The 14,340-nt window shown below is 36.0% G+C and overlaps 1 pseudogene; it reads right to left on the reverse strand.

The window, feature by feature from the left end:
* Positions 1-227: 227 nt before the first annotated feature.
* Positions 228-7,205, reverse strand: LOC120174411 (annotated as a pseudogene).
* Positions 7,206-14,340: the final 7,135 nt, after the last annotated feature.

A 14,340-nucleotide genomic window follows, 5' to 3' on the forward strand; every position in this document is an offset into this window, starting at 1 on the left:
TTAACTACATATATTATAAATTACACCGATACGTTATATCTAGATAGAATAGAAATATTATGTATTTGTCCCGTCTCCAAAAATGAAATTGGCAGGCTCTTTAAGCATATTACAGACCAAACCAAAAATGAAAGTAAACAAATAACATTTATGTCATTGTGAACGGATCCAGAATAAAAATAAAATTCTGAACTCAGTCGTGACCATGATCCGAGACAATTATCCTAAATAAATGTATGCATTGCAGCATAAATTAGGCAAAAAGAAATAAAAAACCCATATTGAAATATCCTTGCCACCGATTGTGAATGAAGGGCGTTGCTATTCAATCATCCTTTAAACCTTGCTTCGTACTCATGGGGTTGCTGCAACAGTTGATTAACTAACATAATTACTCCCTTACGCTAAGACAATCAACGCACGAATAGCAAACATACTACCAAGAGAAATTAGAGACGATGTTCATTCACTTCAGTCTAGATCAAGTAGACCATAAAAACAGAAAGTACTAGACTGGAAAGCAAATGCTGAATATTTATTACCATATACAAGGCTGATATCGATCGGCCTGCAAACCATCTCATGTGCATTGCACGTTGAGCTTTACCTGCTGCTTCTGTGGAATCAAATCGAAGATACACACAACCAGCACTGTTTCTGTAGGGGGAATTAAAATTAAATACATGTATATGTTAAAACTGCAGCCGAGAAAAAGAAGGAAATCCTTTCCTCATAACAACTTTCAGTTATTAGTAGAATATGAATAGGGAAATCAGACATTAAAATGGTAGAGCAGAAAAGCCTTCTTTCCTCGGTACAAAAATAAGATGTCATTCCTCATTGATTCTCAGCTACATATACTAGTCAAGTTTGGTGAATGACAATTGGAAGTAGGTGAATTTCTTCTACTTTGAGTTCAAGAAAGTTCAAATGCCACCAGACCGTATAATCTACATAATTTCTTAAAACGGTACTAACATATTAATAGATGTAAAAACTGTGACTACTTGCATCGGAGAGTCCTAAGTTTCCAGTCTAAGGAGAATCCTGATTGAAGGATATAGATTTCAGTGTCAATTTCATTTCCCAGTCTATCCATACATGATTTATGCATAAAACAAATGTATTTAGAAATATTAGATATTCTAATGCAAAATCCTGCAACAGAGAAATGCTGTGTACAGATATGTCACTCAACTCGATAGTTCCTTCCGATGTAACCATCCAAAATACATCCTTGCTTATCGATTTATAGGTTAACAGGGTTATTAAGTAAAACAAACCAAGAATAGGTTGACAGATAGTTCCCTTGTTCAACACAGATAGAACATTTGCTCTTTAATAAACAATAACAAATGGCTATAAAATATAATTATCCAGATTTGGGGAGCACAACGTTCAGCCAACAAAAATAAAAACAATTGCTGAAATAAGTTTATCCCATGCAATAGAAAGTGTGATCCTTACTTGTCCACGTAAATATGCTTCACCCTGCCATACTTGCTGCATTCTTCTTCAACATCCTCTTTAATATCCAAATCAAAATCTGGTTCCGTCTGCGATAAAACTTACACAAAATTAATTACCTTTTACAAGGGAATAGAAAAGAAAGAACACAATTACAATGAAATAGAATGTTTAGAACAGGAAAATTCAAACCTCGGTTGCAGGATCAAACATATTCTTCAACAGCAAACACTCGCTGGGTTGTCCAATAGGAATGGCATTAGTAGACATGATTGGTGGTAGAACTGGTGCTGGATATGCTCTCTGGACATTGACAGGTAATGTAACAGTTTGTTGAGTTGGAGCAGACCCATTAACAAGGGGTACTCCAAGGGAGCCCGTAATGCTGCAAAACTATTAACATTAGATATATGACATGATTAAAAACTGGAAATGACCATCTGAAAGGGCAAACGAACCTTGTTGCAATACCAGAGCGATCCAATTTCTGCATAAGCATTGCTCTTGATTGAGCATTCAAAGCCTGGATAAAAGATACACGGGCCAAAAAAAATACCCTCATGCCTCAGCAATACTATTAATTTTTTTTTTGGAAAGACTCAGCACTACTATTAGAATGAGACAAACTGGGAACAAACCTATAAAACCAATATTCATTAAATAATACTATAACAATATGCATTTCAACTTACCAATCCACCACCCTCATCATCATCAAAATCTGCAGATTTTGAAGTAGTATCTTGAGTAACAACATGATCTGTAACAGATGAAACCTATATGCAATTTTAACCATAAAGTCATTAGTATAATAAAAAGCGAGTTGTAGTTTTTTTCTTTTTCTTTTTGCAGTTATAGTAACTAAAGATAAAAACACACAACTGACACTGGAAGTAGACTAACATAATCCTCAATTTCATGAATCTACCAAGCCTACCTTAATGGTTCGACCAGCAATCTCCAGTTTCCCATTCAAGGCACTTTGAGCTGCTTTTGCATGTTCAAGTTGAGCAAACTGTAAAAACCAAAATGCGAACAAGTACATGCATAATTATTACTATACGAGAAAATGAACATAAGCCAAGTCTTCAACTATATCTAACCTGAACAAACCCAAAACCTTTGCACTGGCCAGTCTCAAGGTCAAGTGGTAGTTGCACAAGCTCCACAGGTCCAAAAGGTTCAAATATCTGAGCCATTAACATAAGATAATAAAAGGGTTTGAGGTGAAATCATGTACCTTAAATGATTAAACACTAGAACTAGGTAATATCAACATGGAAAAGGTTAAAAGAATGAACATTTCAAAAACTTCTATGGGGCTCATTCCAATTTTTCCCCTAAGAAACTACTATTAAAATGCGCTTCATCCACATTTTTTCTTGTAACAGGAAGTCAAATCCAGTCAGCAATTTGAAAGAGGGTCCAGAGAACATCAAAACATAAATGCAGCCATTCATAAACCAAATCAAAGAATGGTGATTTCTATTTTGCTGTTGAGCTAATAGTCGGATTACCTGTCTAAGCTGCATTTCTGTCATGTTAAAGTGCAAATTCCCTACATATAATTTTCTATCAACAGCGCCATATGGTCCAGCAACACCACCTGCAACTGCACCAGCAGCATTGGACTGAACAAGGTTCTTTTCAGCCTCGGAAGGTTTAACCATCACAGGTTGACCAAGAAGCAGTTGACCAGACAATGCTATTGCCATTGGCACAGACATCACATCGTAAAACTCAATATACCTGCAATTTTATCAGCGCCTTAATTAGTTTATCTAAATATACAAGAAAAAATTGCAAACATTTACAAAGCATATAGAAAAGAGAAGTGGGGTAAGGAAAAATGCAGTGCAGAGAACTGTGCTTAGTGTCTTTTGTTGAATTTGATGTCTCGTGCAATAACAGGTTAGCTAAGCATAACAATATTAGAAATGCAAAATAGACTTCATAATCATACACCAAGTCCAAGATAACTAAACAATGGGCGTTATTATATTAAAAAACCCTATCAATTATTTTTTTTGAAAAATACCCCCCAAACCAGATTAGTTAGAAAAATACCCCCAAACTGCCCACGTAAGACTACCTCGCACCCTATAAAACTCGTTTAATGGACCTCCCGTTTTATAGGGTGCGAGACCCATCAACTTTTTCAGATAAAGTCGTTAATTTTGGTTAAAGTCAATAATAAATGCATGAAACTCGCTTTTCGTCTCCCTTTTCGCGGAAAGTGAGGTCATCCTAAGTGGGTAGTTTGGGGGAATTTTTCTAACAAATCTGGTTTGGGGGTTATTTCTCCAAAAAAAAAAATTAATGATGGTTTTTTATATAATAACGCCTAAACTGATAAGTTAGCTAAGGAAGGGGTTGGGTGACAGGCTGATGTTTTATAAGATGTTCCTGAATGTTTAGAGGACAGTCGTTTCTGATGTATTGCAAAGGTTTATTGTTGTATTTATGATATATCAATAAAATGAGGTACTCTTTTCCTCCTTCCACTAGTTGTTCCCTTCCTTTTGGTAAGGGTCAATTACGAAGGGGGGTTTTAATGAGACCTACTTTTATCAAATATATTTATATATATATATAATAACGCCTAAACAATGATTATCAAACAACACAAAAGAACTTGAATAGGAGGTCAAAAGATTGGCATGTCTCAATTTCAAAAGATGGTAAAAGAAGAGGAAGATACCACTTTTACCTTAAGATTATACACAAGGAACAAAGATATCAGAATCAGAATGAACCCAAAAAACAACCAAAATAAATAATGAAGAAAACATCCCAACCCCTCTAATTTATTCTCAACCAAAAAAAAAATGAAAAGAACATATTAAAAGAAAAAGGCTAGCAATAAGTCTTAAGTCACTAACAAAACCACTTTTAGATTAAGCTGTATGGAGTATCTTTAAATCCCTATCAGAACCACAAACAAGTTGAATAGAATAAGGAAACCATATTTATAAGCTGCATTTAATGCTAAGAAAAATCAAAGAGAGGTGACAACATGACAGAAAGAAAAAAAATTCAGGTTCCTGTCCTGTAATTTGTGAACCCAACATGAATGGATTAAAAAAAACATGAGAGCACTCCCATCAATCCTCATCGTTATCGCATTGCTAGTGCAATTAAGAATAGAGGTAACCTGGATTATGAAAACAAAGATTCATTTCAAATGATTGCAAAAGTCTAGCTTTGTTCAACATGAATGAACATACCCAACTCCCTTTGATCGTCTTGAATTCCTATCCATGATCAGCCGTACATCCCTCACCTAAAAATGATAAAGGAAAACAATCATGAGATCAAACATATAAGATGATTACCTAAAAAAATAAACAAAATATGCAGGGAGATTCCAGACTTCCAAGCTTCCTGAAGAGACGCCAATCAAGGAGAGTCAGCAAGATTATTTTGTTTAACATGTGCTTTTAACTCACCCACATATATAGAATGTTGAGACACAAGAAAGTCATAATACTACTCGAAACTGAAGGCAGGGGATCATATACTGCAAGAGGAAGCAGATGTATCTCAATAATATGCATTCACAACATTCTAAACATTGTTTATGCATTAACTTATAGTTAGTATCAGAAAGACAAACAAATTTAAAGAAATGTAGCAGATTATGCAAATTGATACAGTGATGTTCTAGGAATTGCACTAATGAGTTTTTTTTAAAACCAAGTGTTTCAAATGTACACAAATTTTCAAAACATTCCATCAAGTTTTTTTCTAGATTAATTAATGTAGAATTTAGCATCCTTGAAAGCAGTGGTTGATAAACCACAGTAAAACCAATGTTACCAAGGGCGAAAGTTGCATCTAGGTGCTAGAACCCTTACATTGCCTCAGGTACAATGCTCAAAAGAAAAATCAAAGAACGCTCACCTGAGTGACGTAATCTGCAATAAGTATGTGTCTCTTTGCACGTGTGTGTATAATAAGCTTAAGAATTAAGATATATGATTATGTTAATAACTCTAAAGCGTGGTCAAGTTTGTCTACAAAATATGCAATTTATTGGTAAATATAAATGATTTCCTCACAGTCTTGTGTCTGTTTTTGAATGATTAAATATAAAAAAATAGAGAGTTTGATATTATCCCCTTTTATACAAATAAATGTATACCTAATGAAAAAAGATAGTAAAAGAAAAGATAACTTCAATTGGGCAGCCTTTCTTATGCATATTGCCTTCTAAAAAAGCACACCTAAACGCACCAAGCATGCACCTGATCAATACATATTGCTTGAAAGGGTTTGAGGTGCTTTTCTTATCTACTCCTAAGGTGCACTGCACGGTGTAGCATAAGACAGACTACAACATTCAAAAAGACACAAAATAACCAAGTTAAACATGACTAACCTTGCCAGCTTTTGAGAAGAACTCATAGACATCTCTCTCAGTTGCTTTTAGAGGCATCTGTCATCAACAAATTCAAGCATAACAATAATTAATTAAATAAAGCCAACGAAAAATGAGGGGGTGCAAATTTATACACATAAAAAAATTATGCCTAATAATCGTCTGAAAATGAAAGCAAGAAGTACAATGTGATCTACCTGGTAAGCAAAAACTGTTCTCTGGTCCCTCTCAGGATCAGCTTCAGGCTCCACTGCATCTTTCTTATCCTTAAATCTCCTGAAACATACGAGTTATGAGATAATTCAGAATATTACTAAAATCAAGCTCTAGAAAACAGATCTGCACAAATTTACAAGACAATGCCATCGGCATCATATTAAAAAGCCCATACAAAAGGAATAACAGTTCTATAACTGTAAATAACCTATTTCGTGAATATAAATTACACAAACAAATGAATTCAGAAACAACGTAAAATACCATGAACATCCCTAAGAGGTGAACAGTGAGCACTCCAACCATGTTTCAGTCCTAAGATCATGACCGATGCAAATTTGCAAATACATGTTTAATTGAACTTAACAGTCATCTCTACAATCAGCAGAAACGTTCCAAAACTTCTATATAGGTTCCGATAATTCATTTTGAACAAATAATTTTTTTGGATACCTGCTTTCCCTGCTGTCGGTTTCACGCTCACTTTCGTGCCTCCTCAACCTGCTACTGCTTCTCTCCCTCCTATCTCTCTCCCGCTCCCTCTCTAGCTCACGATCACTCCCGTGCCTCCTCGACCTACTACTGCTTCTCTCTCTCCGATCTCTCTCTATCTCACGATCAATTTCGTGCCTTCTCGACCTACTACTGCTTCTCTCTCTCCTCTCCCTCTCTTTCTCTTTATCTCTATCTCTTCTTTCCCTCTCTCTGCTATTCCTCTCTAAATCCTTATTTCTATTTCTCTCCCTTTCCCTGTCTCTGTCGCGGTTGCTTCTGTGCCGATCCTTATCCCGATCTCGCCTCTTCTCGTCGTCCTCAACGCGGCTGAACATTGATTTTTGCTGCTGCTCTTCCCATCATCATCCTCTTCCTCTCTATCGCCATCTCTCTTCCTGTAGCTTCTCTCGCTCTTATCCTCCGCTCCTCCTCCGTCTTTCTTCTTCGAATCTTCCTGTTCCTCGACGGTTTTTTCCAAATACTCGTACTCGTCGAAATCCATTTTTTTAATTCGAAGACTTATCCTCTTCTTCAAGGTAATAAAGTGGGAAGTTAGGGTTTTGTTGGGGTTTCACCTTTCGATTGGAAGGGTTTGATTTAATTTTGGTCCTCGAAATCTGGTAGTGGGGGACGTGGATGAACTTTGGAAAAACTATTAAAAACATATATAAATTATATTTTTTTAAATATTTTAATATTTTTAATTAATATAAAGATTTAAAATTATCATATTTTTTCACCTAAATAATTATAATATTTTTTATCAAAATAGATATCTAAACTACTTATTTTTTCACATAATTTTTTAAAATTTTTGTATCGATTAAAAAAATAGATCTTTAGGGCTATATATTTTAGAGAAAATAACCTCAGTGACAAAAAATGTCTTATAATATACGATTTTAACCAACTTTTTTTAGATTTGCCAAAATGACCAACTAAATCGCAATGCGATCGATAATTTGCAACGCGATCTCCGGTATCGCAAATCAGTTTCTAGATTCGCAACGCGATTCTGACTATCGCATTGCGATTTTCCAAATTCGTGTTGTGATTTTCCGACTATCGCAATGCGAATATGTAAATCGCAATGCGATTATGACTATCGCAACGCGATTCTGACTGTCGCAACACTGAATTTCAAATTCACAATAGGTTTTTGTTTCGCAACACAAATGTTTTGGGTATATAACTACGCAGCAGAAGCAACTCATAACCTAAATCCCTAAATCGTAACTCATTCCATCTCCATCTATCACTCTCTCTGGCGACATCCGTTCTTATATCCAACGACATCCTTCCCCATCCGGCAACAGGTTTTAGTTTCGCAGCTCGTTTGTTTAGTAAATTAATTTACAATAATGAAATCATCTAATGTTGATCATGTTTGGATATATTTGTGTTTTGGAGGGCCGTGGGAGAAACAATATATGCCTTTACCCATGAATCTTCAACTAAAACTGTCATTAAAAAAGTTAACTTATGAAACTCTAATGTTACGTGTTGTAAATAAATTGAATTTAGAGCCCTTAAGTGGATTTAGGCTATCTTATCAGAGAAAAGGTAAATTTTATTTGTTAACCGACAATGAAGATGTTGAACGATTCATTGCTTACATTAGTGTTTCACAAAATGATGTTACATTGTATGTTGTTGAACCTAGAAGTAGTGAAGTTAGGTCAGTAGCGGGTAGTAATCAACTAAGTTTTTCAACCCCAGTTTATGGTGCTCAAAATTTAATGGTTCCACCACAATTTCATCACCAAGCAAATTTTGTTTCACCACATTTCCAATACCAAACACAATCTCAAAACCCATAACCTTTCCCTAATCCAAATCCCAATCAACTTTCAGCACCAAATTCCAAGTTTTCGTATTAACCAGTTAGACGATGATGAGCCAACAGAAAAAATTGTGAGTACTAGTCGGTATTCGAAATTTGATCTTGGTCAATACCCGGACTTTGATCTTGGTCAATACTCGGATTTTGATGATGTTTCAGAAGAAGAAACAGACTCTGCGTGTAATGATTTTGATATTGTTCAATACCCGAATTTTGATGATGAAATAGCCGCTGTCGAGGAAGATGTTGTTGATGATAATGAGGAGGAAGTTACGACTGTGAAATAACATGTTGAACATCCATTCTGTAATTCATATAACTCTGAAGAAGAAAAATAATAAAAAGAAATCCCCGAAGAAAATACCAAGGGGTATAACTGGAATATGCCAGAATTACTTCAGATACCGGAAGAAGAGTTGGTAAAAATAACAGTTGATTGTTACATAAAAATTATTCGTATCAAGAAAGATGATTGTTTTGATACAAAGGAAGACTTGAAGATAGTTTTGTATACGAAATGTGTGGAAGATGGCTATCAACTAAAAGTTAACAAATCAAGCAAAGATCGTTCTGAAACAAGGTGTATGATTGACAAAAACTGTACGTGGCGTATGATTGCAAAGAGGATAAAAGATTGCGAAATGTTTCAAGTTAGGACTTTTATTGATAAATATACATGTTCAATAACCCAAGTTTTTCCTCACCATAGACAGGCAAACAAAAAGGTATTGGGTGGTTTTCTGGCTGAGTTAATGTTTTTGAATGACAGGGTATATCGGGGACATGAAATTATGACTGACATGAATGCTCGGTTCAAGATTAGTATCTCATATTCTCAAGCTTAGAGAGCCAAATGTTATGCCTTGGAATTGTTGAGGGGGTCGCCAGAAGCATCGTTTGCCCAACTGTCGGCTTATTGTCACAATTTAAAGCTAAAAAATCCTGGGTCGGTAACTCATATCAAAACAATAGAGATGGACGCTTTGAGTTACTTTTTATCGCCATTGATTTTGCGGTTAGTAAATCAATATAATTTTGTTGACTCATTTTTGTTAGTTACATGCATTTCACATTTAAATGATTATATTTCTTGTGTATATGATTTTGTAGATTCGTTCGTTTATTACTTGCATGCGCCCAGTTATTATAGTTGACAGAGCACATTTAAAAGGTCGATACATTGGAGTAAACTTATTAGCAGTAGCCATGGATGCTAACAATGGGATACTGCCAATAGCTTACGGGGTTGGCAAATCTGAAACCTCTGATTCATGGACATGGTTTATGGGGCATCTTAGGGATTGCATAGGTCCTATTAGCAATCTGACAACCATATCCGATAGGGCAAACTCAATTGACAATGCTGTTAGAAGGTGTTTCCCAGATGCTTTTCATGGACTTTGTGGTGTTCATTTATATAGAAATCTAAAATCAAGGTCTGTTGGTATAAAAAATCACAAATGGACATACTGGAAGGCTGTAAAAGCTTATCGGGAAGTGGATTTTAATAAGCATATAAATTGTTTAAGACGTGTTTTGCCTCAGTGTGCTCAAACACTAGAAGATGTCGGGTTTGAAAGATGGTCAAGAGTACATCAACTTGGAGCAAGATATGGTTTCATGACGTCTAATAGTACAGAATCAATCAACGCTCTAAGTCGTTATTCCTAAAAATTACCCATTACTATGTTAATGGAGTTTTTTCGAGCCTCTATTCAACAGTGGTACTACAAGAAAAGAAACCATGCATGTATTATTTCTTTAAATTCGTAACTTATCATATATTTTACTAAGTATTATTTATTTAAATTTACAGGAACATTGGAACATCGTGTTACACCATGTACTGAAAAAAAAGATAACGAAACGTGTTTTAAAGTCAACGTCATGGAGAGTTGAACCATGTTCAAACACTTTGTTTAAAGTACTTGATAATAACTTAAATGGGCTTGTCGATCTAAATGCAAAGACGTGTAGTTGTATGAAATGACAAACATCTGGTTATCAGTGTGGGTATGTTATAAAAGTTGTTCTTCATCTAAACCAAGATGATTCAAGCGCATACGCTATGGATTGCTACACTACAGAAGTATATCGACAGACTTATGCCGAGATTATCTACCCAATTCCACATCCTTCTGAGTGGGACATACCAGATGACTTACAAACAGTTTTGCCACCAGCCATGGACAGAAGGCTACCTGGCCGACCAAAAAGTCACGATCGTATACCGTCTAAGGGTGAAGAGAAGAAGAGATCGACATGTAGTCGGTGCAAGAAAAGTGGTCATACAAGGTTGACATGTGGATCACCAGTGCCATCACAATCATCTTTTCCTCTACCAAAATATGGATCCTCATCAAAATCCAAAGCTCATATGGTGTCAAGAAAAAGGCAATCAAAATCACAATCAAAATCCCAATCACAACCGGTTTCACCTTTTGGGACTATTAACTTAGGTGATTTTTAAATGCAAACGTTGTATTATGTGTAAACTTTTAACATTTTCAGTTAGGCATATATTAGTAACTTGAGTTTGAACATTGCTATGATCTGTTTAGTTGTTATCACTTATTACACATTCATTTGAATATCGCAACGCGAATTTGACTATTATGTGTATTTTATGTGTAAACTTTTAACATTTTCAGTTTGGCATGTATTAGTAACTTGAGTTTGAACATTGCTATGATATGTTCAGTTGTTATCACTTATTACACATTCATTTGAATATCGCAACGCGAATTTGATTATCGCAACTCAAAAATCGAAACGCGAATTTGACTATCGCAACACGAATATGGCTATCGCAACGCGAATTTGTCTATCGCAACGCGAATTTGACTATCGCAACGCGATTTGACTATCAACGCGAATTTGTCTATCGCAATACGAATTTGACTATCGCAATGGCTATTTGACTATCGCAACGCGAATTTGACTATCACAACGGGAATTTGAGTATCGCAACGCGAATTTGATTATCGCAACGTGTATTTGACTATCGCAACGAGAAAATCGCAAAGCGTATTAGACTATCGCAACGCGAATTGACTTTCGCATTGCGATTTTGTCTTTCGCATTGCGATTTTGAGTTTAGCGTTGCGAAAGTGTACCTCCAACATGTCTTTTGCCTTCAATATGATGCAGATTGAAATCAACAAATCAACTTTTACATTTCAATCAATTAAACAAGCACAAATAAGAATTATTTACACATCAATATTAAACAAATCAACTTTTACAAATCAGTTTTTATAAATAAATTAAACAAGCAAAAAATGATAATAATTCTTATTTTCCTCATCAATTAAATAAATCAGACTTTTAAGAATCAATTAAACAATCAAAAAAAGTTTACCCCAGACAGTTGTTTATGCACCCATACATCAATTTCACGCAGCTCACTTCAGGATTAACATGCAGAAACCAAACATTTGCTCAAATAACACTTTCTACACATCTAAAACCAACAAACAACAAATTATTATTGAATTATAGGTACTTAACAACACTTGCATTTGACTTACAAATTGTTTATGGACACTTTCATAACACGAATACAGGTAGGCAGCGTCTCGAATATATCACTCTAGCCATAAAATGCTGAAACCACAAGCCTACTGCACCTCTATCTCTATCGGTGGGAGGTAGAAACTGTGTACTTCCTGTCGTCAAACGCTCCAAGCACATGCATATGAGAGGACCACAATCCCCTCTGGCTTCCTGCGTTTGTTGTGGCGCGGTCTCGTCTCTGATAATTGTAACATTGAACTTCTTTGGCTTCTTATTTCCAGAATAAGTCCAATAATTAATCGAATCCAAGAATTTAGCCAAATAAGAGCTCCATACCTTAATAATATCTCTCAAATCAGTAATGATATGTAATTTATCATGCTGTCATATACTATTGTCTTCAGGGATCGGAGCTGAAGCTCGACAAGAAGCCAATGAGTACGTTCCAAAACAGGGATAAACACCTGCAATCATAAGTAATAATTCAAATTGCGCACTTATTTATGAACACCTTTAAAATATTTAAAAATAATAATAACCTTATCGACCTCCCACCATGCAGGATAAAGTTTAGCTTGTCCATTAGCCAACACATATGATTCCTGTCGTTGATTCTTCAAGTGAACTACGTGAAAAGACGTCGGCATAATTGTATATCGCGTATTTTTTATTTTTATTTTTCTTCAATTTCCTTACTATTAGAAGACGTGACACCCATGCATCAATATGTTGTTTTACAAAAAAATACATATATTAGTGAATTACATAAATTTTAAAAAAAATAATCAAAATGAAATAAAAGAAGAAATATAAGACTTACCCCCCATCGAAATAGTCATTGTCTTCAACCCCTAATAACACACCCCACCAAGACCGTTCAATCAACAAATGCATATCATCGTTGAGTTTGTATATGTCAGCGTAACACTCTTGGCTCCGCTCATGTAGATAAAAATCAATTGCGGTCTTAGCCCAAAGGGTATTATCCAGAATTGTTTCCGGTAGTTGTTTCCTCTCCACTTCATCTGCCAGAATGGTACTGGCCGGTAACTTATACGAAAGCCAACAGTCATCCATCATGTCCGACACGTGAGGGGGTTTCTCAATAATTCGATATATTATACCGTGTGAATCGGGCTCTAGAATGTTGGTAGGGACCTCTTCAACGATGACAGTGGCCTCTTGAACGGTGGGAGGGGACTCTTGAGGGATGATAGGGGCCTCTTGAACGATAGGGGAGGCCTCTTGAACGATGACAGGTGAGTCAGGCTTTTTCTTACGGATTCTTGCACTATTGGGGTGAACAGAGACTTAATGGCACGTGCACGCCGTTTGATGCGTGAACTCGTCTTGTAAGAAAAACCCGACGTAGAGCATCCACCTTAGCGGGCCGCTAAAAATAAATTAATACATAAATCAGTAAATAAACAGACATGATATTAAACAGGGAAAACAAAGACAAATATATTTCAAACTTGCACGGTATTCACCCAAGTCATTATTCTATCATTGTTCACAAAATGCATCAGATAACATTCCAGAAGTAATCACTTATATAAACATTTAAAAGGACAACATATAGGTTTAGTGCATGTTCAATGACAACATAAAGAGTAGTAGTTTATTCTTGAAACTTAAATTTTCAACACTGTGAAGTTAGTATTTGTCTTTTGGTTGAAGTAATGCAATTCATTCAAGTTTCAATTTGCATAAGAAGAATATAATCTGAAACTTAAAATCGCAACACGAATGACTATCGCAACGCGAAAATGACTATCGCAATGCGATTTTCATTTCGCATTGCGATTCTTTCGTTGTGATAGTCAAATTCGCGTTGCGATAGTCATTTTCGCGTTGCGATAGTCATTTTTGCGTTGCGAAAGTAAACTATTATTCTTCTGCAAATTAAAACTTGAATGGATTGCATTACTTCAACCAAAAGACAACAAAAAACAAATACTAACTTCACAGGGTTAAAGAATAAACAGTTTAGCAGTATTGGCAGCAACCGAATGAATTTACTAAGCGGTTACCTCACCACGTAAAGTAGACACCTCAACACGCCATGCACCATTGTCATCGCGTAAAGTACCAACCTCCTCACGCAAGGCATTGACCTCATCACGTAACTCCCCTAACTCATCCCGTGGAGGTAGAGGTGGAGAACAGGGAGATAAACGTCGTGGCATCTTTCCCGGTCGCCTATCATGAGGTGATGGTGGAGAAGAGGCTCGATGATGTGACAGAATATGTGATGACTCTCGTTGTGGAGGTGTATAGTCGGGTCGATCAGGTGATGGCTCTGGGTGAGGTGATGGCTCTCAAAGTGGAGGCTGCTCATCATCTGTGCCATCAGAAAAACGCTTACTAGCTTGCCACCAATCAGTGGCAAGCTCAGCTTCAGTGGGTGTCATCCTCTGTA

The sequence above is a fragment of the Hibiscus syriacus genome, unplaced genomic scaffold, assembly GCF_006381635.1.
Source record: "Hibiscus syriacus cultivar Baekdansim isolate YM2019G1 unplaced genomic scaffold, ASM638163v2 tig00112079_pilon, whole genome shotgun sequence".
Classification (NCBI taxonomy): Eukaryota; Viridiplantae; Streptophyta; class Magnoliopsida; order Malvales; family Malvaceae; genus Hibiscus; species Hibiscus syriacus.